This window comes from Lissotriton vulgaris, chromosome 8 (assembly GCF_964263255.1).
Source record: "Lissotriton vulgaris chromosome 8, aLisVul1.2, whole genome shotgun sequence".
NCBI lineage: Eukaryota > Metazoa > Chordata > Amphibia > Caudata > Salamandridae > Lissotriton > Lissotriton vulgaris.
Genome location: NC_141696.1, coordinates 1,528,253,213 through 1,528,278,591, shown reverse-complemented (window position 1 = coordinate 1,528,278,591; position 25,379 = coordinate 1,528,253,213). Strand labels below are relative to the sequence as shown.

The 25,379-nt window shown below is 38.1% G+C and overlaps 9 non-coding genes across 9 annotated transcripts; all 9 read left to right on the top strand.

Annotated features, from left to right (window-relative positions):
- The first annotated feature begins 1,334 nt into the window (after positions 1-1,334).
- Positions 1,335-1,407, top strand: TRNAF-GAA (transfer RNA phenylalanine (anticodon GAA)). The gene has a single exon. It is a non-coding gene; the product is annotated as a tRNA-Phe (tRNA).
- A 2,255-nt stretch (positions 1,408-3,662) lies between these two features.
- TRNAF-GAA (transfer RNA phenylalanine (anticodon GAA)) lies at positions 3,663-3,735 on the top strand. Its single transcript has one exon. It is a non-coding gene; the product is annotated as a tRNA-Phe (tRNA).
- A 508-nt stretch (positions 3,736-4,243) lies between these two features.
- TRNAF-GAA (transfer RNA phenylalanine (anticodon GAA)) lies at positions 4,244-4,316 on the top strand. The gene has a single exon. It is a non-coding gene; the product is annotated as a tRNA-Phe (tRNA).
- Positions 4,317-7,157: 2,841 nt separating this feature from the next.
- TRNAF-GAA (transfer RNA phenylalanine (anticodon GAA)) lies at positions 7,158-7,230 on the top strand. Its single transcript has one exon. It is a non-coding gene; the product is annotated as a tRNA-Phe (tRNA).
- A 1,092-nt stretch (positions 7,231-8,322) lies between these two features.
- Positions 8,323-8,395, top strand: TRNAF-GAA (transfer RNA phenylalanine (anticodon GAA)). Its single transcript has one exon. It is a non-coding gene; the product is annotated as a tRNA-Phe (tRNA).
- A 1,680-nt stretch (positions 8,396-10,075) lies between these two features.
- Positions 10,076-10,148, top strand: TRNAF-GAA (transfer RNA phenylalanine (anticodon GAA)). The gene has a single exon. It is a non-coding gene; the product is annotated as a tRNA-Phe (tRNA).
- Positions 10,149-14,729: 4,581 nt separating this feature from the next.
- TRNAF-GAA (transfer RNA phenylalanine (anticodon GAA)) lies at positions 14,730-14,802 on the top strand. Its single transcript has one exon. It is a non-coding gene; the product is annotated as a tRNA-Phe (tRNA).
- A 1,091-nt stretch (positions 14,803-15,893) lies between these two features.
- Positions 15,894-15,966, top strand: TRNAF-GAA (transfer RNA phenylalanine (anticodon GAA)). Its single transcript has one exon. It is a non-coding gene; the product is annotated as a tRNA-Phe (tRNA).
- Positions 15,967-24,045: 8,079 nt separating this feature from the next.
- TRNAF-GAA (transfer RNA phenylalanine (anticodon GAA)) lies at positions 24,046-24,118 on the top strand. Its single transcript has one exon. It is a non-coding gene; the product is annotated as a tRNA-Phe (tRNA).
- Positions 24,119-25,379: the final 1,261 nt, after the last annotated feature.

Sequence of the window (25,379 nt, the reverse complement as noted above, 5' to 3'; positions counted from 1 at the left end):
CAACTACCTAACCTGGAACCCAAAAATGCTATTTACCCATTGCACCAGTTAATTGCGAAATGATACAGGACTCCTTAAAACATATCTCTACCATATGAGGTTGAAAATCCAGGTCCTGCATCTATTTTGTTAAATGGTTTAAATTAAAGTATGAAGACCACAGATATAAGCAGGCCGAAATAGCTCAGTTGGGAGAGCATTAGACTGAAGATCTAAAGGTCCCTGGTTAAATCCCCGGTTTCGGCACAGTTGAGAGGTTCCTTGCTTCTAACAAAATAGGTTTTGGAATCAGCTGTAGTACTTTTTTCTCTATCAACATTTTTATCAACTGATCTACAAAATGATCAATTCAACATAGACTTTGATTTCTGTCCTCCTTTTAAACTTTCTTCCACCTATCTTGCCTTCAGGTTTGACTATCAATGTTTCCCATTTCGTCCTTTTTTGTAAAGTAAACTCTTGTCTGCATTACATTCCACTTCCCCTTGAACACAGATGTCAGTAGTCAGATGACATTGCTTACCTACTCATGCCAAATATATCTGGGTAATATAGTGCTAGTCCATTCAGAGTTAAAAAAACAACTACCTAACCTGGATCCCAAAAATGCTATTTACCCATTGCACCAGTTAACTGCAGAATGATACAGGACTCCTTAAAACATATCTCTACCGTATGAGGTTAAAAATCCAGGTCCTGCATCTATTTTGTTAAATGGTTCAAATTAAAGTACGAAGACCCCAGCTATCAGAAGGCCGAAATAGCTCAGTTGGGAGATCGATAGACTGAAGCTCTAAAGGTCCCTGGTTCAATCCCGGGTTTCGGCACAGTTGAGAGGTTCCTTGCTTCTAACAAAATAGGTCTTGGAATCAGCTGTAGTACTTTTTCTCTATTCATCAAAGTTTTCCAACTGATCTACAACACAATCAATTTAACATAGACTTTGCTTTATGTCCTCCTTCTAACTTGCTTCCACCTCTCTTACCTTCAGGTTTGACAATGAATATTTCCCATTTCATGCTTTTTTGTAAAGTAAACTCTTGTCTGCATTACCTTCCACTTCCCCTTGAACACAGATGTCAGTAATCAGATGACATTGCTTACCTACTCATGCCAAATACGTCTGGGTAATATAGTGCTAGTCCATTCGGAGTTAAAAAAAAATGACCTAACCTGGATCCCAAAAATATTATTTACCCATTGCACCAGTTAATTGCGGAATGATACAGGACTCCTTAAAACATATCTCTACCATATGAGGTTAAAAATCCAGGTCCTGCATCTATTTCGTTAAATGGTTTAAATTAAAGTATGAAGACCACAGCTATAAGCAGGCCGAAATAGCTCAGTTGGGAGAGCGTTAGACTGAAGATCTAAAGGTCCCTGGTTCAATCCCGGGTTTCGGCACAGTTGAGAGGTTCCTTGCTTCTAACAAAATAGGTCTTGGAATCAGCTGTAGTACTTTTTTCTCTATCAACATTTTTGTCAACTGATCTACAAAATGATCAATTCAACATAGACTTTGCTTTCTGTCCTCCTTTTAAACTTTCTTCCACCTATCTTGTCTTCAGGTTTGACTATGAATGTTTCCCATTTCGTCCTTTTTTGTAAAGTAAACTCTTGTCTGCATCACATTCCACTTCCCCTTGAACACAGATGTCAGTAGTCAGATGACATTGCTTACCTACTCATGCCAAATATATCTGGGTAATATAGTGCTAGTCCATTCAGAGTTAAAAAAACAACTACCTAACCTGGATCCCAAAAATGCTATTTACCCATAGCACCAGTTAACTGGGGAATGATACAGGACTCCTTAAAACATATCTCTACCATATGAGGTTAAAAATCCAGGTCCTGCATCTATTTTGTTAAATGGTTCAAATTAAAGTATGAAGACCCCAGCTATCAGAAGGCCAAAATAGCTCAGTTGGGAGAGAGTTAGACTGAAGATCTAAAGGTCCCTGGTTCAATCACAAGTTTCGGCACAGTTGAGAGGTTCCTTGCTTCTAACAAAATAGGTCTTGGAATCAGCTGTAGTACTTTTTCTCTATTCATCAAATTTTTTCCAACTGATCTACAACACAATCAATTTAACATAGACTTTGCTTTATGTCCTCCTTCTAAACTTGCTTCCACCTCTCTTACCTTCAGGTTTGACAATGAATATTTCCCATTTCATGCTTTTTCGTAAAGTAAACTCTTGTCTGCATTACCTTCCACTTCCCCTTGAACACAGATGTCAGTAGTCAGATGACATTGCTTACCTACTCATGCCAAATACGTCTGGGTAATATAGTGCTAGTCCATTCGGAGTTAAAAAAAAAATGACCTAACCCGGATCCCAAAAATATTATTTACCCATTGCACCAGTTAATTGCGGAATGATACAGGACTCCTTAAAACATATCTCTACCATATGAGGTTAAAAATCCAGGTCCTGCATCTATTTCGTTAAATGGTTTAAATTAAAGTATGAAGACCACAGCTATAAGCAGGCCGAAATAGCTCAGTTGGGAGAGCGTTAGACTGAAGATCTAAATGTCCCTGGTTCAATCCTGGGTTTCGGCACAGTTGAGAGGTTCCTTGCTTCTAACAAAATAGGTCTTGGAATCAGCTGTAGTACTTTTTTCTCTATCAACATTTTTATCAACTGATCTACAAAATGATCAATTCAACATAGACTTTGCTTTCTGTCCTCCTTTTAAACTTTCTTCCACCTATCTTGTCTTCAGGTTTGACTATGAATGTTTCCCATTTCGTCCTTTTTTGTAAAGTAAACTCTTGTCTGCATCACATTCCACTTCCCCTTGAACACAGATGTCAGTAGTCAGATGACATTGCTTACCTACTCATGCCAAATATATCTGGGTAATATAGTGCTAGTCCATTCGAGTTAAAAAAACAACTACCTAACCTGGATCCCAAAAATGCTATTTACCCATTGCACCAGTTAACTGGGGAATGATACAGGACTCCTTAAAACATATCTCTACCATATGAGGTTAAAAATCCAGGTCCTGCATCTATTTTGTTAAATGATTCAAATTAAAGTATGAAGACCCCAGCTATCAGAAGGCCGAAATAGCTCAGTTGGGAGAGCGTTAGACTGAAGATCTAAAGGTCCCTGGTTCAATCCCAGGTTTCGTGCACAGTTGAGAGGTTCCTTGCTTCTAACAAAATAGGTCTTGTAATCAGCTGTAGTACTTTTTCTCTATTCATCAAATTTTTTCCAACTGATCTACAACACAATCAATTTAACATAGACTTTGCTTTATGTCCTCCTTCAAAACTTGCTTCCACCTCTCTTACCTTCAGGTTTGACAATGAATATTTCCCATTTCGTCCTTTTTTGTAAAGTAAACTCTTGTCTGCATCACATTCCACTTCCCCTTGAACACAGATGTCAGTAGTCAGATGACATTGCTTACCTACTCATGCCAAATATATCTGGGTAATATAGTGCTAGTCCATTCAGAGTTAAAAAAACAACTACCTAACCTGGATCCCAAAAATGCTATTTACCCATTGCACCAGTTAACTGGGGAATGATACAGGACTCCTTAAAACATATCTCTACCATATGAGGTTAAAAATCCAGGTCCTGCATCTATTTTGTTAAATGGTTCAAATTAAAGTATGAAGACCCCAGCTATCAGAAGGCCGAAATAGCTCAGTTGGGAGAGCGTTAGACTGAAGATCTAAAGGTCCCTGGTTCAATCCCAGGTTTCGGCACAGTTGAGAGGTTCCTTGCTTCTAACAAAATAGGTCTTGGAATCAGCTGTAGTACTTTTTTCTCTATCAACATTTTTATCAACTGATCTACAAAATGATCAATTCAACATAGACTTTGCTTTCTGTCTTCCTTTTAAACTTTCTTCCACCTATCTTGTCTTCAGGTTTGACTATGAATGTTTCCCATTTCGTCCTTTTTTGTAAAGTAAACTCTTGTCTGCATCACATTCCACTTCCCCTTGAACACAGATGTCAGTAGTCAGATGACATTGCTTACCTACTCATGCCAAATATATCTGGGTAATAAAGTGCTAGTCCATTCAGAGTTAAAAAAACAACTACCTAACCTGGATCCCAAAAATGCTATTTACCCATTGCACCAGTTAACTGGGGAATGATACAGGACTCCTTAAAACATATCTCTACCATATGAGGTTAAAAATCCAGGTCCTGCATCTATTTTGTTAAATGGTTCAAATTAAAGTATGAAGACCCCAGCTATCAGAAGGCCGAAATAGCTCAGTTGGGAGAGCGTTAGACTGAAGATCTAAAGGTCCCTGGTTCAATCCCGGGTTTCGGCACAGTTGAGAGGTTCCTTGCTTCTAACAAAATAGGTCTTGGAATCAGCTGTAGTACTTTTTCTCTATTCATCAAAGTTTTCCAACTGATCTACAACACAATCAATTTAACATAGACTTTGCTTTATGTCCTCCTTCTAAACTTGCTTCCACCTCTCTTACCTTCAGGTTTGACAATGAATATTTCCCATTTCATGCTTTTTTGTAAAGTAAACTCTTGTCTGCATTACCTTCCACTTCCCCTTGAACACAGATGTCAGTAGTCAGATGACATTGCTTACCTACTCATGCCAAATACGTCTGGGTAATATAGTGCTAGTCCATTCGGAGTTAAAAAAAAAAAAATGACCTAACCTGGATCCCAAAAATATTATTTACCCATTGCACCAGTTAATTGCGGAATGATACAGGACTCCTTAAAATATATCTCTACCATATGAGGTTAAAAATCCAGGTCCTGCATCTATTTCGTTAAATGGTTTAAATTAAAGTATGAAGACCACAGCTATAAGCAGGCTGAAATAGCTCAGTTGGGAGAGCGTTAGACTGAAGATCTAAAGGTCCCTGGTTCAATCCCGGGTTTCGGCACAGTTGAGAGGTTCCTTGCTTCTAACAAAATAGGTCTTGGAATCAGCTGTAGTACTTTTTTCTCTATCAACATTTTTATCAACTGATCTACAAAATGATCAATTCAACATAGACTTTGCTTTCTGTCCTCCTTTTAAACTTTCTTCCACCTATCTTGTCTTCAGGTTTGACTATGAATGTTTCCCATTTCGTCCTTTTTTGTAAAGTAAACTCTTGTCTGCATCACATTCCACTTCCCCTTGAACACAGATGTCAGTAGTCAGATGACATTGCTTACCTACTCATGCCAAATATATCTGGGTAATATAGTGCTAGTCCATTCAGAGTTAAAAAAACAACTACCTAACCTGGATCCCAAAAATGCTATTTACCCATTGCACCAGTTAACTGGGGAATGATACAGGACTCCTTAAAACATATCTCTACCATATGAGGTTAAAAATCCAGGTCCTGCATCTATTTTGTTAAATGGTTCAAATTAAAGTATGAAGACCCCAGCTATCAGAAGGCCAAAATAGCTCAGTTGGGAGAGCGTTAGACTGAAGATCTAAAGGTCCCTGGTTCAATCCCAGGTTTCGGCACAGTTGAGAGGTTCCTTGCTTCTAACAAAATAGGTCTTGGAATCAGCTGTAGTACTTTTTCTCTATTCATCAAATGTTTTCCAACTGATCTACAACACAATCAATTTAACATAGACTTTGCTTTATGTCCTCCTTCTAAACTTGCTTCCACCTCTCTTACCTTCAGGTTTGACAATGAATATTTCCCATTTCATGCTTTTTTGTAAAGTAAACTCTTGTCTGCATTACCTTCCACTTCCCCTTGAACACAGATGTCAGTAGTCAGATGACATTGCTTACCTACTCATGCCAAATACGTCTGGGTAATATAGTGCTAGTCCATTCGGAGTTAAAAAAAAAATGACCTAATCTGGATCCCAAAAATATTATTTACCCATTGCACCAGTTAATTGCGGAATGATACAGGACTCCTTAAAACATATCTCTACCATATGAGGTTAAAAATCCAGGTCCTGCATCTATTTCGTTAAATGGTTTAAATTAAAGTATGAAGACCACAGCTATAAGCAGGTCGAAATAGCTCAGTTGGGAGAGCGTTAGACTGAAGGTCTAAAGGTCCCTGGTTCAATCCCGGGTTTTGGCACAGTTGAGAGGTTCCTTGCTTCTAACAAAATAGGTCTTGGAATCAGCTGTAGTACTTTTTTCTCTATCAACATTTTTATCAACTGATCTACAAAATGATCAATTCAACATAGACTTTGCTTTCTGTCCTCCTTTTAAACTTTCTTCCACCTATCTTGTCTTCAGGTTTGACTATCAATGTTTCCCATTTCGTCCTTTTTTGTAAAGTAAACTCTTGTCTGCATCACATTCCACTTCCCCTTGAACACAGATGTCAGTAGTCAGATGACATTGCTTACCTACTCATGCCAAATATATCTGGGTAATATAGTGCTAGTCCATTCAGAGTTAAAAAAACAACTACCTAACCTGGATCCCAAAAATGCTATTTACCCATTGCACCAGTTAACTGGGGAATGATACAGGACTCCTTAAAACATATCTCTACCATATGAGGTTAAAAATCCAGGTCCTGCATCTATTTTGTTAAATGGTTCAAATTAAAGTATGAAGACCCCAGCTATCAGAAGGCCGCAATAGCTCAGTTGGGAGAGCGTTAGACTGAAGATCTAAAGGTCCCTGGTTCAATCCCAGGTTTCGGCACAGTTGAGAGGTTCCTTGCTACTAACAAAATAGGTCTTGTAATCAGCTGTAGTCCTTTTTCTCTATTCATCAAATTTTTTCCAACTGATCTACAACACAATCAATTTAACATAGACTTTGCTTTATGTCCTCCTTCAAAACTTGCTTCCACCTCTCTTACCTTCAGGTTTGACAATGAATATTTCCCATTTCGTCCTTTTTTGTAAAGTAAACTCTTGTCTGCATCACATTCCACTTCCCCTTGAACACAGATGTCAGTAGTCAGATGACATTGCTTACCTACTCATGCCAAATATATCTGGGTAATATAGTGCTAGTCCATTCAGAGTTAAAAAAAACAACTACCTAACCTGGATCCCAAAAATGCTATTTACCCATTGCACCAGTTAACTGGGGAATGATACAGGACTCCTTAAAACATATCTCTACCATATGAGGTTAAAAATCCAGGTCCTGCATCTATTTTGTTAAATGGTTCAAATTAAAGTATGAAGACCCCAGCTATCAGAAGGCCGAAATAGCTCAGTTGGGAGAGCGTTAGACTGAAGATCTAAAGGTCCCTGGTTCAATCCCAGGTTTCGGCACAGTTGAGAGGTTCCTTGCTTCTAAAAAAATAGGTCTTGGAATCAGCTGTAGTACTTTTTTCTCTATCAACATTTTTATCAACTGATCTACAAAATGATCAATTCAACATAGACTTTGCTTTCTGTCCTCCTTTTAAACTTTCTTCCACCTATCTTGTCTTCAGGTTTGACTATGAATGTTTCCCATTTCGTCCTTTTTTGTGAAGTAAACTATTGTCTGCATCACATTCCACTTCCCCTTGAACACAGATGTCAGTAGTCAGATGACATTGCTTACCTACTCATGCCAAATATATCTGGGTAATAAAGTGCTAGTCCATTCAGAGTTAAAAAAACAACTACCTAACCTGGATCCCAAAAATGCTATTTACCCATTGCACCAGTTAACTGGGGAATGATACAGGACTCCTTAAAACATATCTCTACCATATGAGGTTAAAAATCCAGGTCCTGCATCTATTTTGTTAAATGGTTCAAATTAAAGTATGAAGACCCCAGCTATCAGAAGGCCGAAATAGCTCAGTTGGGAGAGCGTTAGACTGAAGATCTAAAGGTCCCTGGTTCAATCCCAGGTTTCGTGCACAGTTGAGAGGTTCCTTGCTTCTAACAAAATAGGTCTTGGAATCAGCTGTAGTACTTTTTCTCTATTCATCAAATTTTTTCCAACTGATCTACAACACAATCAATTTAACATAGACTTTGCTTTCTGTCCTCCTTTTAAACTTTCTTCCATCTATCTTGCCTTCAGGTTTGACTATGAATGTTTCCCATTTCGTCCGTTTTTGTAAAGTAAACTCTTGTCTGCATCACATTCCACTTCCCCTTGAACACAGATGTCAGTAGTCAGATGACATTGCTTACCTACTCCTGCCAAATATATCTGGGTAATATAGTGCTAGTCCATTCAGAGTTAAAAAAACAACTAACTAACCTGGATCCCAAAAATGCTATTTACCCATTGCACCAGTTAACTGCGGAATGATACAGGACTTCTTAAAACATATCTCTACCATATGAGGTTAAAAATCCAGGTCCTGCATTTATTTTGTTAAATGGTTCAAATTAAAGTATGAAGACAATAGCTATCCGAAGGCCGAAATAGCTCAGTTGGGAGAGCGTTAGACTGAAGATCTAAAGGTCCCTGGTTCAATCCCGGGTTTCGGCACAGATGAGAGGTTCCTTGCTTCAAATAAAATAGGTCTTGGAATCAGCTGTAGTACTTTTTCTCTATTCATCAAATTTTTTCCAACTGATCTACAACACAATCAATTTAACATAGACTTTGATTTATGTCCTCCTTCTAAACTTGCTTCCACCTCTCTTACCTTCAGGTTTGACAATGAATATTAACCATTTCATGCTTTTTTGTAAAGTAAACTCTTGTCTGCATTACCTTCCACTTCCCCTTGAACACAGATGCAGATGTCAGTAGTCAGATGACATTGCTTACCTACTCATGCCAAATACGTCTGGGTAATATAGTGATAGTCCATTCGGAGTTAAAAAAAAAAATGACCTAACCTGGATCCCAAAAATATTATTTACCCATTGCACCAGTTAACTGCTGAATGATACAGGACTCCTTAAAACATATCTCTAACATATAAGCTCAAATATCCAGGTCATGCATCTATTTAGTTAAATTGTTAAAATCAAAGTATGAAGACTACAGCTAGCAGCAGGCCGAAATAGCTCAGTTGGGAGAGCGTTAGACTGAATATCTAAAGGTCCCTGGTTCAATCCCGGTTTTCGGCAATGTTGAGAGGTTTCTTGTTTCTCACAAAGTAAGTCTTGTAATCAGCTGTAGTACTTTTTTCTCTATCAACATTTTTATCAACTGATCTACAAAATGATCAATTCAACATAGAGGTTGCTTTCTGTCCTCCTTTTAAACTTTCTTCCACCTATCTTGCCTTCAGGTTTGACTATGAATGTTTCCCATTTCGTCCTTTTTTGTAAAGTAAACTCTTGTCTGCATCACATTCCACTTCCCCTTGAACACAGATGTCAGTAGTCAGATGACATTGCTTACCTACTCATGCCAAATATATCTGGGTAATATAGTGCTAGTCCATTCAGAGTTAAAAAAACAACTACCTAACCTGGATCCCAAAAATGCTATTTACCCATTGCACCAGTTAACTGCGGAATGATACAGGACTCCTTAAAACATATCTCTACCATATGAGGTTAAAAATCCAGGTCCTGCATCTATTTTGTTAAATGGTTCAAATTAAAGTATGAAGACCCCAGCTATCAGAAGGCTGAAATAGCTCAGTTGGGAGAGCGTTAGACTGAAGATCTAAAGGTCCCTTGTTCAATCCCGGGTTTCGGCACAGTTGAGAGGTTCCTTGCTTCTAACAGAATAGGTCTTGGAATAGGCTGTAGTACTTTTTCTCTATTCATCAAATTTTTTCCAACTGATCTACAACACAATCAATTTAACATAGACTTTGCTTTATGTCCTCCTTCTAAACTTGCTTCCACCTCTCTTACCTTCAGGTTTGACAATGAATATTTCCCATTTCATGCTTTTTTGTAAAGTAAACTCTTGTCTGCATTACCTTCCACTTCCCCTTGAACACAGATGTCAGTAGTCAGATGACATTGCTTACCTACTCATGCCAAATATATCTGGGTAATATAGTGCTAGTCCATTCAGAGTTAAAAAAACAACTACCTAACCTGGATCCCAAAAATGCTATTTACCCATTGCACCAGTTAACTGCGGAATGATACAGGACTCCTTAAAACATATCTCTACCATATGAGGTTAAAATCCAGGTCCTGCATCTATTTTGTTAAATGGTTCAAATTAAAGTATGAAGACCCCAGCTATCAGAAGGCCGAAATAGCTCAGTTGGGAGAGCGTTAGACTGAAGATCTAAAGGTCCCTGGTTCAATCCCAGGTTTCGGCACAGTTGAGAGGTTCCTTGCTTCTAACAAAATGGGTCTTGGAATCAGCTGTAGTACTTTTTCTCTATTCATCAAAGTTTTCCAACTGATCTACAACACAATCAATTTAACATAGACTTTGCTTTATGTCCTCCTTCTAAACTTGCTTCCACCTCTCTTACCTTCAGGTTTGACAATGAATATTTCCCATTTCATGCTTTTTTGTAAAGTAAACTCTTGTCTGCATTACCTTCCACTTCCCCTTGAACACAGATGTCAGTAGTCAGATGACATTGCTTACCTACTCATGCCAAATATATCTGGGTAATATAGTGCTAGTCCATTCAGAGTTAAAAAAACAACTACCTAACCTGGAACCCAAAAATGCTATTTACCCATTGCACCAGTTAATTGCGGAATGATACAGGACTCCTTAAAACATATCTCTACCATATGAGGTTAAAAATCCAGGTCCTGCATCTATTTTGTTAAATGGTTTAAATTAAAGTATGAAGACCACAGATATAAGCAGGCCAAAATAGCTCAGTTGGGAGAGCATTAGACTGAAGATCTAAAGGTCCCTGGTTCAGTCCCCGGTTTAGGCACAGTTGAGAGGTTCCTTGCTTCTAACAAAATAGTTCTTGGAATCAGCTGTAGTACTTTTTTCTCTTTCAACATTTTTATCAACTGATCTACAAAATGATCAATTCAACATAGACTTTGCTTTCTGTCCTCCTTTTAAATTTTCTTCCACCTATCTTGCCTTCAGGTTTGACAATCAATGTTTCTCATTTTGTCCTTTTTTGTAAAGTAAACTCTTGTCTGCATCACATTCCACTTCCCCTTGAACACAGATGTCAGTAGTCAGATGACATTGCTTACCTACTCATGCCAAATATATCTGGGTAATATAGTGCTAGTGCATTCAGAGTTAAAAAAACAACTACCTAACCTGGATCCCAAAAATGCTATTTACCCATTGCACCAGTTAACTGCGGAATGATACAGGACTCCTTAAAACATATCTCTACCATCTGAGGTTAAAAATCCAGGTCCTGCATCTATTTTGTTAAATGGTTCAAATTAAAATATGAAGACCCCAGCTATCAGAAGGCCGAAATAGCTCAGTTGGGAGAGCGTTAGACTGAAGATCTAATGGTACCTGGTTCAATCCCAGGTTTCGGCACAGTTGAGAGGTTCCTTGCTTCTAAAAAAATAGGTCTTGGAATCAGCTGTAGTACTTTTTCTCTATTCATCAAAGTTTTCCAACTGATCTACAACACAATCAATTTAACATAGACTTTGCTTTATGTCCTCCTTCTAAACTTGCTTCCACCTCTCTTACCTTCAGGTTTGACAATGAATATTTCCCATTTCATGCTTTTTTGTAAAGTAAACTCTTGTCTGCATTACCTTCCACTTCCCCTTGAACACAGATGTCAGTAGTCAGATGACATTGCTTACCTACTCATGGCAAATATATCTGGGTAATATAGTGCTAGTCCATTCAGAGTTAAAAAAACAACTACCTAACCTGGATCCCAAAAATGCTATTTACCCATTGCACCAGTTAACTGCGGAATGATACAGGACTCCTTAAAACATATCTTTACCATATGAGGTTAAAAATCCAGGTCCTGCATCTATTTTGTTAAATGGTTCAAATTAAAGTATGAAGACCCCAGCTATCAGAAGGCCGAAATAGCTCAGTTGGGAGAGCGTTCGACTGAAGATCTAAAGTTCCCTGGTTCAATCCCGGGTTTTGGCACAGTTGAGAGGTTCCTTGCTTCTAACAAAATAGGTCTTGGAATCAGCTGTAGTACTTTTTCTCTATTCATCAACGTTTTCCAACTGATCTACAACACAATCAATTTAACATAGACTTTGCTTTATGTCCTCCTTCTAAACTTGCTTCCACCTCTCTTACCTTCAGGTTTGACAATGAATATTTCCCATTTCATGCTTTTTTGTAAAGTAAACTCTTGTCTGCATTACCTTCCACTTCCCCTTGAACACAGATGTCAGTAGTCAGATGACATTGCTTACCTACTCATGCCAAATACGTCTGGGTAATATAGTGCTAGTCCATTCGGAGTTAAAAAAAAAAAATGACCTAACCTGGATCCCAAAAATATTATTTACCCATTGCACCAGTTAATTGCGGAATGATACAGGACTCCTTAAAACATATCTCTACCATATGAGGTTAAAAATCCAGGTCCTGCATCTATTTCGTTAAATGGTTTAAATTAAAGTATGAAGACCACAGCTACAACCAGGCCGAAATAGCTCAGTTGGTAGAGCGTTAGACTGAAGATCTAAAGGTCCCTGGTTCAATCCTGGGTTTCGGCACAGTTGAGAGATTCCTTGCTTCTAACAAAATAGGTCTTGGAATCAGCTGTAGTACTTTTTTCTCTATCAACATTTTTATCAACTGATCTACAAAATGATCAATTCAACATAGACTTTGCTTTCTGTCCTCCTTTTAAACTTTCTTCCACCTATCTTGCCTTCAGGTTTGACTATGAATGTTTCCCATTTAGTCCTTTTTTGTAAAGTAAACTCTTGTCTGCATCACATTCCACTTCCCCTTGAACACAGATGTCAGTAGTCAGATGACATTGCTTACCTACTCATGCCAAATATATCTGGGTAATATAGTGCTAGTCCATTCAGAGTTAAAAAAACAACTACCTAACCTGGAACCCAAAAATGCTATTTACCCATTGCACCAGTTAATTGCGGAATGATACAGGACTCCTTAAAACATATCTCTACCATATGAGGTTAAAAATCCAGGTCCTGCATCTATTTTGTTAAATGGTTTAAATTAAAGTATGAAGACCACAGATATAAGCAGGCCGAAATAGCTCAGATGGGAGAGCATTAGACTGAAGATCTAAAGGTCCCTGGTTAAATCCCCGGTTTCGGCACAGTTGAGAGGTTCCTTGCTTCTAACAAAATAGGTCTTGGAATCAGCTGTAGTACTTTTTTCTCTATCAACATTTTTATCAACTGATCTACAAAATGATCAATTCAACATAGACTTTGCTTTCTGTCCTCCTTTTAAACTTTCTTCCACCTATCTTGCCTTCAGGTTTGACTATCAATGTTTCCCATTTTGTCCTTTTTTGTAAAGTAAACTCTTGTCTGCATCACATTCCACTTCCCCTTGAACACAGATGTCAGTAGTCAGATGACATTGCTTACCTACTCATGCCAAATATATCTGGGTAATATAGTGCTAGTCCATTCAGAGTTAAAAAAACAACTACCTAACCTGGATCCCAAAAAGGCTATTTACCCATTGCACCAGTTAACTGGGGAATGATACAGGACTCCTTAAAACATATCTCTACCATTTGAGTTTAAAAATCCAGGTCCTGCATCTATTTTGTTAAATGGTTCAAATTAAAGTATGAAGACCCCAGCTATCAGAAGGCCGAAATTGCTCAGTTGGGAGAGCGTTAGACTGAAGATCTAAAGGTCCCTGGTTCAATCCCGGGTTTCGGCACAGTTGAGAGGTTCCTTGCTTCTAACAAAATATGTCTTGGAATCAGCTGTAGTACTTTTTCTCTATTCATCAAAGTTTTCCAACTGATCTACAACACAATCAATTTAACATAGACTTTGCTTTATATCCTCCTTCTAAACTTGCTTCCACCTCTCTTACCTTCAGGTTTGACAATGAATATTTCCCATTTCATGCTTTTTTGTAAAGTAAACTCTTGTCTGCATTACCTTCCACTTCCCCTTGAACACAGATGTCAGTAGTCAGATGACATTGCTTACCTACTCATGCCAAAAACGACTGGGTAATATAGTGCTAGTCCATTCGGAGTTAAAAAAAAAATGACCTAACCTGGATCCCAAAAATATTATTTACCCATTGCACCAGTTAATTGCGGAATGATACAGGACTCCTTAAAACATATCTCTACCATATGAGGTTAAAAATCCAGGTCCTGCATCTATTTCGTTAAATGGTTTAAATTAAAGTATGAAGACCACAGCTATAAGCAGGCCGAAATAGCTCAGTTGGGAGAGCGTTAGACTGAAGATCTAAAGGTCCCTGGTTCAATCCTGGGTTTCGGCACAGTTGAGAGGTTCCTTGCTTCTAACAAAATAGGTCTTGGAATCAGCTGTAGTACTTTTTTCTCTATCAACATTTTTATCAACTGATCTACAAAATGATCAATTCAACATAGACTTTGCTTTCTGTCCTCCTTTTAAACTTTCTTCCACCTATCTTGTCTTCAGGTTTGACTATGAATGTTTCCCATTTCGTCCTTTTTTGTAAAGTAAACTCTTGTCTGCATCACATTCCACTTCCCCTTGAACACAGATGTCAGTAGTCAGATGACATTGCTTACCTACTCATGCCAAATATATCTGGGTAATATAGTGCTAGTCCATTCAGAGTTAAAAAAACAACTACCTAACCTGGATCCCAAAAATGCTATTTACCCATTGCACCAGTTAACTGGGGAATGATACAGGACTCCTTAAAACATATCTCTACCATATGAGGTTAAAAATCCAGGTCCTGCATCTATTTTGTTAAATGGTTCAAATTAAAGTATGAAGACCCCAGCTATCAGAAGGCCGAAATAGCTCAGTTGGGAGAGCGTTAGACTGAAGATCTAAAGGTCCCTGGTTCAATCCCAGGTTTCGGCACAGTTGAGAGGCTCCTTGCTTCTAACAAAATAGGTCTTGGAATCAGCTGTAGTACTTTTTCTCTATTCATCAAATGTTTTCCAACTGATCTACAACACAATCAATTTAACATAGACTTTGCTTTATGTCCTCCTTCTAAACTTGCTTCCACCTCTCTTACCTTCAGGTTTGACAATGAATATTTCCCATTTCATGCTTTTTTGTAAAGTAAACTCTTGTCTGAATTACCTTCCACTTCCCCTTGAACACAGATGTCAGTAGTCAGATGACATTGCTTACCTACTCATGCCAAATATATCTGGGCAATATAGTGCTAGTCCATTCAGAGTTAAAAAAACAACTACCTAACCTGGATCCCAAAAATGCTATTTACCCATTGCACCAGTTAATTGCGGAATGATACAGGACTCCTTAAAACATATCTCTACCATATGAGGTTAAAAATCCAGGTCCTGCATCTATTTTGTTAAATGGTTTAAATTAAAGTATGAAGACCACAAATATAAGCAGGCCGAAATAGCTCAGTTGGGAGAGCGTTAGACTGAAGATATAAAGGTCCCTGATTCAATCCCGGGTTTCGGCACAGTTGAGAGGTTCCTTGCTTCTAACAAAATAGGTCTTGGAATCAGCTGTAGTACTTTTTTCTCTATCAACATTTTTATCAACTGATCTACAAAATTATCAATTCAACATAGACTTTGCTTTCTGTCCTCCTTTTAAACTTTCTTCCATCTATCTTGCCTTCAGGTTTGACTATGAATGTTTCCCATTTCGTCCGTTTTTGTAAAGTAAACTCTTGTCTGCATCACATTCCACTTCCCCTTGAACACAGATGTCAGTAGTCAGATGACATTGCTTACCTACTCCTGCCAAATATATCTGGGTAATATAGTGCTAGTCCATTCAGAGTTAAAAAAACAACTAACTAACCTGGATCCCAAAAATGCTATTTACCCATTGCACCAGTTAACTGCGGAATGATACAGGACTCCTTAAAACATATCTCTACCATATGAGGTTAAAAATCCAGGTCCTGCATTTATTTTGTTAAATGGTTCAAATTAAAGTATGAAGACAATAGCTATCCGAAGGCCGAAATAGCTCAGTTGGGAGAGCGTTAGACTGAAAATCTAAAGGTCCCTGGTTCAATCCCGGGTTTCGGCACAGATGAGAGGTTCCTTGCTTCAAATAAAATAGGTCTTGGAATCAGCTGTAGTACTTTTTCTCTATTCATCAAATTTTTTCCAACTGATCTACAACACAATCAATTTAACATAGACTTTGATTTATGTCCTCCTTCTAAACTTGCTTCCACCTCTCTTACCTTCAGGTTTGACAATGAATATTAACCATTTCATGCTTTTTTGTAAAGTAAACTCTTGTCTGCATTACCTTCCACTTCCCCTTGAACACAGATGCAGATGTCAGTAGTCAGATGACATTGCTTACCTACTCATGCCAAATACGTCTGGGTAATATAGTGATAGTCCATTCGAGTTAAAAAAAAAAATGACCTAACCTGGATCCCAAAAATATTATTTACCCATTGCACCAGTTAACTGCTGAATGATACAGGACTCCTTAAAACATATCTCTAACATATAAGCTCAAATATCCAGGTCATGCATCTATTTAGTTAAATTGTTAAAATCAAAGTATGAAGACTACAGCTAGCAGCAGGCCGAAATAGCTCAGTTGGGAGAGCGTTAGACTGAATATCTAAAGGTCCCTGGTTCAATCCCGGTTTTCGGCAATGTTGAGAGGTTTCTTGTTTCTCACAAAGTAAGTCTTGTAATCAGCTGTAGTACTTTTTTCTCTATCAACATTTTTATCAACTGATCTACAAAAAGATCAATTCAACATAGAGGTTGCTTTCTGTCCTCCTTTTAAACTTTCTTCCACCTATCTTGCCTTCAGGTTTGACTATGAATGTTTCCCATTTCGTCCTTTTTTGTAAAGTAAACTCTTGTCTGCATCACATTCCACTTCCCCTTGAACACAGATGTCAGTAGTCAGATGACATTGCTTACCTACTCATGCCAAATATATCTGGGTAATATAGTGCTAGTCCATTCAGAGTTAAAAAAACAACTACCTAACCTGGATCCCAAAAATGCTATTTACCCATTGCACCAGTTAACTGCGGAATGATACAGGACTCCTTAAAACATATCTCTACCATATGAGGTTAAAAATCCAGGTCCTGCATCTATTTTGTTAAATGGTTCAAATTAAAGTATGAAGACCCCAGCTATCAGAAGGCCGAAATAGCTCAGTTGGGAGAGCGTTAGACTGAAGATCTTAAGGTCCCTTGTTCAATCCCGGGTTTCGGCACAGTTGAGAGGTTCCTTGCTTCTAACAGAATAGGTCTTGGAATAGGCTGTAGTACTTTTTCTCTATTCATCAAATTTTTTCCAACTGATCTACAACACAATCAATTTAACATAGACTTTGCTTTATGTCCTCCTTCTAAACTTGCTTCCACCTCTCTTACCTTCAGGTTTGACAATGAATATTTCCCATTTCATGCTTTTTTGTAAAGTAAACTCTTGTCTGCATTACCTTCCACTTCCCCTTGAACACAGATGTCAGTAGTCAGATGACATTGCTTACCTACTCATGCCAAATATATCTGGGTAATATAGTGCTAGTCCATTCAGAGTTAAAAAAACAACTACCTAACCTGGATCCCAAAAATGCTATTTACCCATTGCACCAGTTAACTGCGGAATGATACAGGACTCCTTAAAACATATCTCTACCATATGAGGTTAAAATCCAGGTCCTGCATCTATTTTGTTAAATGGTTCAAATTAAAGTATGAAGACCCCAGCTATCAGAAGGCCGAAATAGCTCTGTTGGGAGAGCGTTAGACTGAAGATCTAAAGGTCCCTGGTTCAATCCCAGGTTTCGGCACAGTTGAGAGGTTCCTTGCTTCTAACAAAATGGGTCTTGGAATCAGCTGTAGTACTTTTTCTCTATTCATCAAAGTTTTCCAACTGATCTACAACACAATCAATTTAACATAGACTTTGCTTTATGTCCTCCTTCTAAACTTGCTTCCACCTCTCTTACCTTCAGGTTTGACAATGAATATTTCCCATTTCATGCTTTTTTGTAAAGTAAACTCTTGTCTGCATTACCTTCCACTTCCCCTTGAACACAGATGTCAGTAGTCAGATGACATTGCTTACCTACTCATGGCAAATATATCTGGGTAATATAGTGCTAGTCCATTCAGAGTTAAAAAAACAACTACCTAACCTGGATCCCAAAAATGCTATTTACCCATTGCACCAGTTAACTGCGGAATGATACAGGACTCCTTAAAACATATCTTTACCATATGAGGTTAAAAATCCAGGTCCTGCATCTATTTTGTTAAATGGTTCAAATTAAAGTATGAAGACCCCAGCTATCAGAAGGCCGAAATATCTCAGTTGGGAGAGCGTTCGACTGAAGATCTAAAGTTCCCTGGTTCAATCCCGGGTTTTGGCACAGTTGAGAGGTTCCTTGCTTCTAACAAAATAGGTCTTGGAATCAGCTGTAGTACTTTTTCTCTATTCATCAACGTTTTCCAACTGATCTACAACACAATCAATTTAACATAGACTTTGCTTTATGTCCTCCTTCTAAACTTGCTTCCACCTCTCTTACCTTCAGGTTTGACAATGAATATTTCCCATTTCATGCTTTTTTGTAAAGTAAACTCTTGTCTGCATTACCTTCCACTTCCCCTTGAACACAGATGTCAGTAGTCAGATGACATTGCTTACCTACTCATGCCAAATACGTCTGGGTAATATAGTGCTAGTCCATTCGGAGTTAAAAAAAAAAAATGACCTAACCTGGATCCCAAAAATATTATTTACCCATTGCACCAGTTAATTGCGGAATGATACAGGACTCCTTAAAACATATCTCTACCATATGAGGTTAAAAATCCAGGTCCTGCAGCTATTTCGTTAAATGGTTTAAATTAAAGTATGAAGACCACAGCTACAACCAGGCCGAAATAGCTCAGTTGGTAGAGCGTTAGACTGAAGATCTAAAGGTCCCTGGTTCAATCCTGGGTTTCGGCACAGTTGAGAGATTCCTTGCTTCTAACAAAATAGGTCTTGGAATCAGCTGTAGTACTTTTTTCTCTATCAACATTTTTATCAACTGATCTACAAAATGATCAATTCAACATAGACTTTGCTTTCTGTCCTCCTTTTAAACTTTCTTCCACCTATCTTGCCTTCAGGTTTGACTATGAATGTTTCCCATTTAGTCCTTTTTTGTAAAGTAAACTCTTGTCTGCATCACATTCCACTTCCCCTTGAACACAGATGTCAGTAGTCAGATGACATTGCTTACCTACTCATGCCAAATATATCTGGGTAATATAGTGCTAGTCCATTCAGAGTTAAAAAAACAACTACCTAACCTGGAACCCAAAAATGCTATTTACCCATTGCACCAGTTAATTGCGGAATGATACAGGACTCCTTAAAACATATCTCTACCATATGAGGTTAAAAATCCAGGTCCTGCATCTATTTTGTTAAATGGTTTAAATTAAAGTATGAAGACCACAGATATAAGCAGGCCGAAATAGCTCAGATGGGAGAGCATTAGACTGAAGATCTAAAGGTCCCTGGTTAAATCCCCGGTTTCGGCACAGTTGAGAGGTTCCTTGCTTCTAACAAAATAGGTCTTGGAATCAGCTGTAGTACTTTTTTCTCTATCAACATTTTTATCAACTGATCTACAAAATGATCAATTCAACATAGACTTTGCTTTCTGTCCTCCTTTTAAACTTTCTTCCACCTATCTTGCCTTCAGGTTTGACTATCAATGTTTCCCATTTCGTCCTTTTTTGTAAAGTAAACTCTTGTCTGCATCACATTCCACTCCCCCTTGAACACAGATGTCAGTAGTCAGATGACATTGCTTACCTACTCATGCCAAATATATCTGGGTAATATAGTGCTAGTCCATTCAGAGTTAAAAAAACAACTACCTAACCTGGATCCCAAAAAGGCTATTTACCCATTGCACCAGTTAACTGGGGAATGATACAGGACTCCTTAAAACATATCTCTACCATTTGAGTTTAAAAATCCAGATCCTGCATCTATTTTGTTAAATGGTTCAAATTAAAGTATGAAGACCCCAGCTATCAGAAGGCCGAAATTGCTCAGTTGGGAGAGCGTTAGACTGAAGATCTAAAGGTCCCTGGTTCAATCCCGGGTTTCGGCACAGTTGAGAGGTTCCTTGCTTCTAACAAAATATGTCTTGGAATCAGCTGTAGTACTTTTTCTCTATTCATCAAAGTTTTCCAACTGATCTACAACACAATCAATTTAACATAGACTTTGCTTTATATCCTCCTTCTAAACTTGCTTCCACCTCTCTTACCTTCAGTTTTGACAATGAATATTTCCCATTTCATGCTTTTTTGTAAAGTAAACTCTTGTCTGCATTACCTTCCACTTCCCCTTGAACACAGATGTCAGTAGTCAGATGACATTGCTTACCTACTCATGCCAAAAACGTCTGGGTAATATAGTGCTAGTCCATTCGGAGTTAAAAAAAAAATGACCTAACCTGGATCCCAAAAATATTATTTACCCATTGCACCAGTTAATTGCGGAATGATACAGGACTCCTTAAAACATATCTCTACCATATGAGGTTAAAAATCCAGGTCCTGCATCTATTTCGTTAAATGGTTTAAATTAAAGTATGAAGACCACAGCTATAAGCAGGCCGAAATAGCTCAGTTGGGAGAGCGTTAGACTGAAGATCTAAAGGTCCCTGGTTCAATCCTGGGTTTCGGCACAGTTGAGAGGTTCCTTGCTTCTAACAAAATAGGTCTTGGAATCAGCTGTAGTACTTTTTTCTCTATCAACATTTTTATCAACTGATCTACAAAATGATCAATTCAACATAGACTTTGCTTTCTGTCCTCCTTTTAAACTTTCTTCCACCTATCTTGTCTTCAGGTTTGACTATGAATGTTTCCCATTTCGTCCTTTTTTGTAAAGTAAACTCTTGTCTGCATCACATTCCACTTCCCCTTGAACACAGATGTCAGTAGTCAGATGACATTGCTTACCTACTCATGCCAAATATATCTGGGTAATATAGTGCTAGTCCATTCAGAGTTAAAAAAACAACTACCTAACCTGGATCCCAAAAATGCTATTTACCCATTGCTCCAGTTAACTGGGGAATGATACAGGACTCCTTAAAACATATCTCTACCATATGAGGTTAAAAATCCAGGTCCTGCATCTATTTTGTTAAATGGTTCAAATTAAAGTATGAAGACCCCAGCTATCAGAAGGCCGAAATAGCTTAGTTGGGAGAGCGTTAGACTGAAGATCTAAAGGTCCCTGGTTCAATCCCAGGTTTCAGCACAGTTGAGAGGTTCCTTGCTTCTAACAAAATGGGTCTTGGAATCAGCTGTAGTACTTTTTCTCTATTCATCAAAGTTTTCCAACTGATCTACAACACAATCAATTTAACATAGACTTTGCTTTATGTCCTCCTTCTAAACTTGCTTCCACCTCTCTTACCTTCAGGTTTGACAATGAATATTTCCCATTTCATGCTTTTTTGTAAAGTAAACTCTTGTCTGCATTACCTTCCACTTCCCCTTGAACACAGATGTCAGTAGTCAGATGACATTGCTTACCTACTCATGCCAAATATATCTGGGTAATATAGTGCTAGTCCATTCAGAGTTAAAAAAACAACTACCTAACCTGGATCCCAAAAATGCTATTTACCAATTGCACCAGTTAATTGCGGAATGATAAAGGACTCCTTAAAACATATCTCTACCATATGAGGTTAAAAATCCAGGTCCTGCATCTATTTTGTTAAATGGTTTAAATTAAAGTATGAAGACCACAGATATAAGCAGGCCGAAATAGCTTAGTTGGGAGAGCATTAGACTGAAGATCTAAAGGTCCCTGGTTCAATCCCGGGTTTCGGCACATTTGAGAGGTTCCTTGCTTCTAACAAAATAGGGCTTGGAATCAGCTGTAGTACTTTTTTCTCTATCAACATTTTTATCAACTGATCTACAAAATGATCAATTCAACATAGACTTTGCTTTCTGTCCTCCTTTTAAACTTTCTTCCACCTATCTTGCCTTCAGGTTTGACTATGAATGTTTCCCATTTCGTCCTTTTTTGTAAAGTAAACTCTTGTCTGCATCACATTCCACTTCCCCTTGAACACAGATGTCAGTAGTCAGATGACATTGCTTACCTACTCATGCCAAATATATCTGGGTAATATAGTGCTAGTCCATTCAGAGTTAAAAAAACAACTACCTAACCTGGATCCCAAAAATGCTATTTACCCATTGCACCAGTTAACTGCGCAATGATACAGGACTCCTTAAAACATATCTCTACCATATGAGGTTAAAAATCCAGGTCCTGCATCTATTTTGTTAAATGGTTCAAATTAAAGTATGAAGACGCTAGCTATCAGAAGGCCGAAATAGCTCAGTTGGGAGAGCGTTACAATGAAGATCTAAAGGTCCCTTGTTTAATCCCGGGTTCCGGCACAGATGAGAGGTTCCATGCTTCTAACAAAATAGGTCTTGGAATCACCTGAGGTACTTTTTCTCTGTTCATCAAATTTTTTCTAACTGATCTACAACACAATCAATTTAACATAGACTTTGCTTTATGTCCTCCTTCTAAACTTGCTTCCACCTTTCTTACCTTCAGGCTTGACAATGAATATTTCCCATTTCATGCTTTTTTGTAAAGTAAACTGTTGTCTGCATTACCTTCCACTTCCCCTTGAACACAGATGTCAGTAGTCAGATGACATTGCTTACCTACTCATGCCAAATACGTCTGGGTAATATAGTGATAGTCCATTCGAGTTAAAAAAAAAAATGACCTAACCTGGATCCCAAAAATATTATTTACCCATTGCACCAGTTAACTGCTGAATGATACAGGACTCCTTAAAACATATCTCTAACATATAAGCTCAAATATCCAGGTCATGCATCTATTTAGTTAAATTGTTAAAATCAAAGTATGAAGACTACAGCTAGCAGCAGGCCGAAATAGCTCAGTTGGGAGAGCGTTAGACTGAATATCTAAAGGTCCCTGGTTCAATCCCGGTTTTCGGCAATGTTGAGAGGTTTCTTGTTTCTCACAAAGTAAGTCTTGTAATCAGCTGTAGTACTTTTTTCTCTATCAACATTTTTATCAACTGATCTACAAAATGATCAATTCAACATAGAGGTTGCTTTCTGTCCTCCTTTTAAACTTTCTTCCACCTATCTTGCCTTCAGGTTTGACTATGAATGTTTCCCATTTCGTCCTTTTTTGTAAAGTAAACTCTTGTCTGCATCACATTCCACTTCCCCTTGAACACAGATGTCAGTAGTCAGATGACATTGCTTCCCTACTCATGCCAAATATATCTGGGTAATATAGTGCTAGTCCATTCAGAGTTAAAAAAACAACTACCTAACCTGGATCCCAAAAATGCTATTTACCCATTGCACCAGTTAACTGCGGAATGATACAGGACTCCTTAAAACATATCTCTACCATATGAGGTTAAAAATCCAGGTCCTGCATCTATTTTGTTAAATGGTTCAAATTAAAGTATGAAGACCCCAGCTATCAGAAGGCCGAAATAGCTCAGTTGGGAGAGCGTTAGACTGAAGATCTAAAGGTCCCTTGTTCAATCCCGGGTTTCGGCACAGTTGAGAGGTTCCTTGCTTCTAACAGAATAGGTCTTGGAATAGGCTGTAGTACTTTTTCTCTATTCATCAAATTTTTTCCAACTGATCTACAACACAATCAATTTAACATAGACTTTGCTTTATGTCCTCCTTCTAAACTTGCTTCCACCTCTCTTACCTTCAGGTTTGACAATGAATATTTCCCATTTCATGCTTTTTTGTAAAGTAAACTCTTGTCTGCATTACCTTCCACTTCCCCTTGAACACAGATGTCAGTAGTCAGATGACATTGCTTACCTACTCATGCCAAATATATCTGGGTAATATAGTGCTAGTCCATTCAGAGTTAAAAAAACAACGACCTAACCTGGATCCCAAAAATGCTATTTACCCATTGCACCAGTTAACTGCGGAATGATACAGGACTCCTTAAAACATATCTCTACCATATGAGGTTAAAATCCAGGTCCTGCATCTATTTTGTTAAATGGTTCAAATTAAAGTATGAAGACCCCAGCTATCAGAAGGCCGAAATAGCTCAGTTGGGAGAGCGTTAGACTGAAGATCTAAAGGTCCCTGGTTCAATCCCAGGTTTCGGCACAGTTGAGAGGTTCCTTGCTTCTAACAAAATGGGTCTTGGAATCAGCTGTAGTACTTTTTCTCTATTCATCAAAGTTTTCCAACTGATCTACAACACAATCAATTTAACATAGACTTTGCTTTATGTCCTCCTTCTAAACTTGCTTCCACCTCTCTTACCTTCAGGTTTGACAATGAATATTTCCCATTTCATGCTTTTTTGTAAAGTAAACTCGTGTCTGCATTACCTTCCACTTCCCCTTGAACACAGATGTCAGTAGTCAGATGACATTGCTTACCTACTCATGCCAAATATATCTGGGTAATATAGTGCTAGTCCATTCAGAGTTAAAAAAACAACTACCTAACCTGGATCCCAAAAATGCTATTTACCCATTGCACCAGTTAATTGCGGAATGATACAGGACTCCTTAAAACATATCTCTACCATATGAGGTTAAAAATCCAGGTCCTGCATCTATTTTGTTAAATGGTTTAAATTAAAGTATGAAGACCACAGATATAAGCAGGCCGAAATAGCTTAGTTGGGAGAGCATTAGACTGAAGATCTAAAGGTCCCTGGTTCAATCCCGGGTTTCGGCACATTTGAGAGGTTCCTTGCTTCTAACAAAATAGGGCTTGGAATCAGCTGTAGTACTTTTTTCTCTATCAACATTTTTATCAACTGATCTACAAAATGATCAATTCAACATAGACTTTGCTTTCTGTCCTCCTTTTAAACTTTCTTCCACCTATCTTGCCTTCAGGTTTGACTATGAATGTTTCCCATTTCGTCCTTTTTTGTAAAGTAAACTCTTGTCTGCATCACATTCCACTTCCCCTTGAACACAGATGTCAGTAGTCAGATGACATTGCTTACCTACTCATGCCAAATATATCTGGGTAATATAGTGCTAGTCCATTCAGAGTTAAAAAAACAACTACCTAACCTGGATCCCAAAAATGCTATTTACCCATTGCACCAGTTAACTGCGCAATGATACAGGACTCCTTAAAACATACCTCTACCATATGAGGTTAAAAATCCAGGTCCTGCATCTATTTTGTTAAATGGTTCAAATTAAAGTATGAAGACGCTAGCTATCAGAAGGCCGAAATAGCTCAGTTGGGAGAGCGTTACAATGAAGATCTAAAGGTCCCTTGTTTAATCCCGGGTTTCGGCACAGATGAGAGGTTCCATGCTTCTAACAAAATAGGTCTTGGAATCACCTGAGGTACTTTTTCTCTGTTCATCAAATTTTTTCTAACTGATCTACAACAC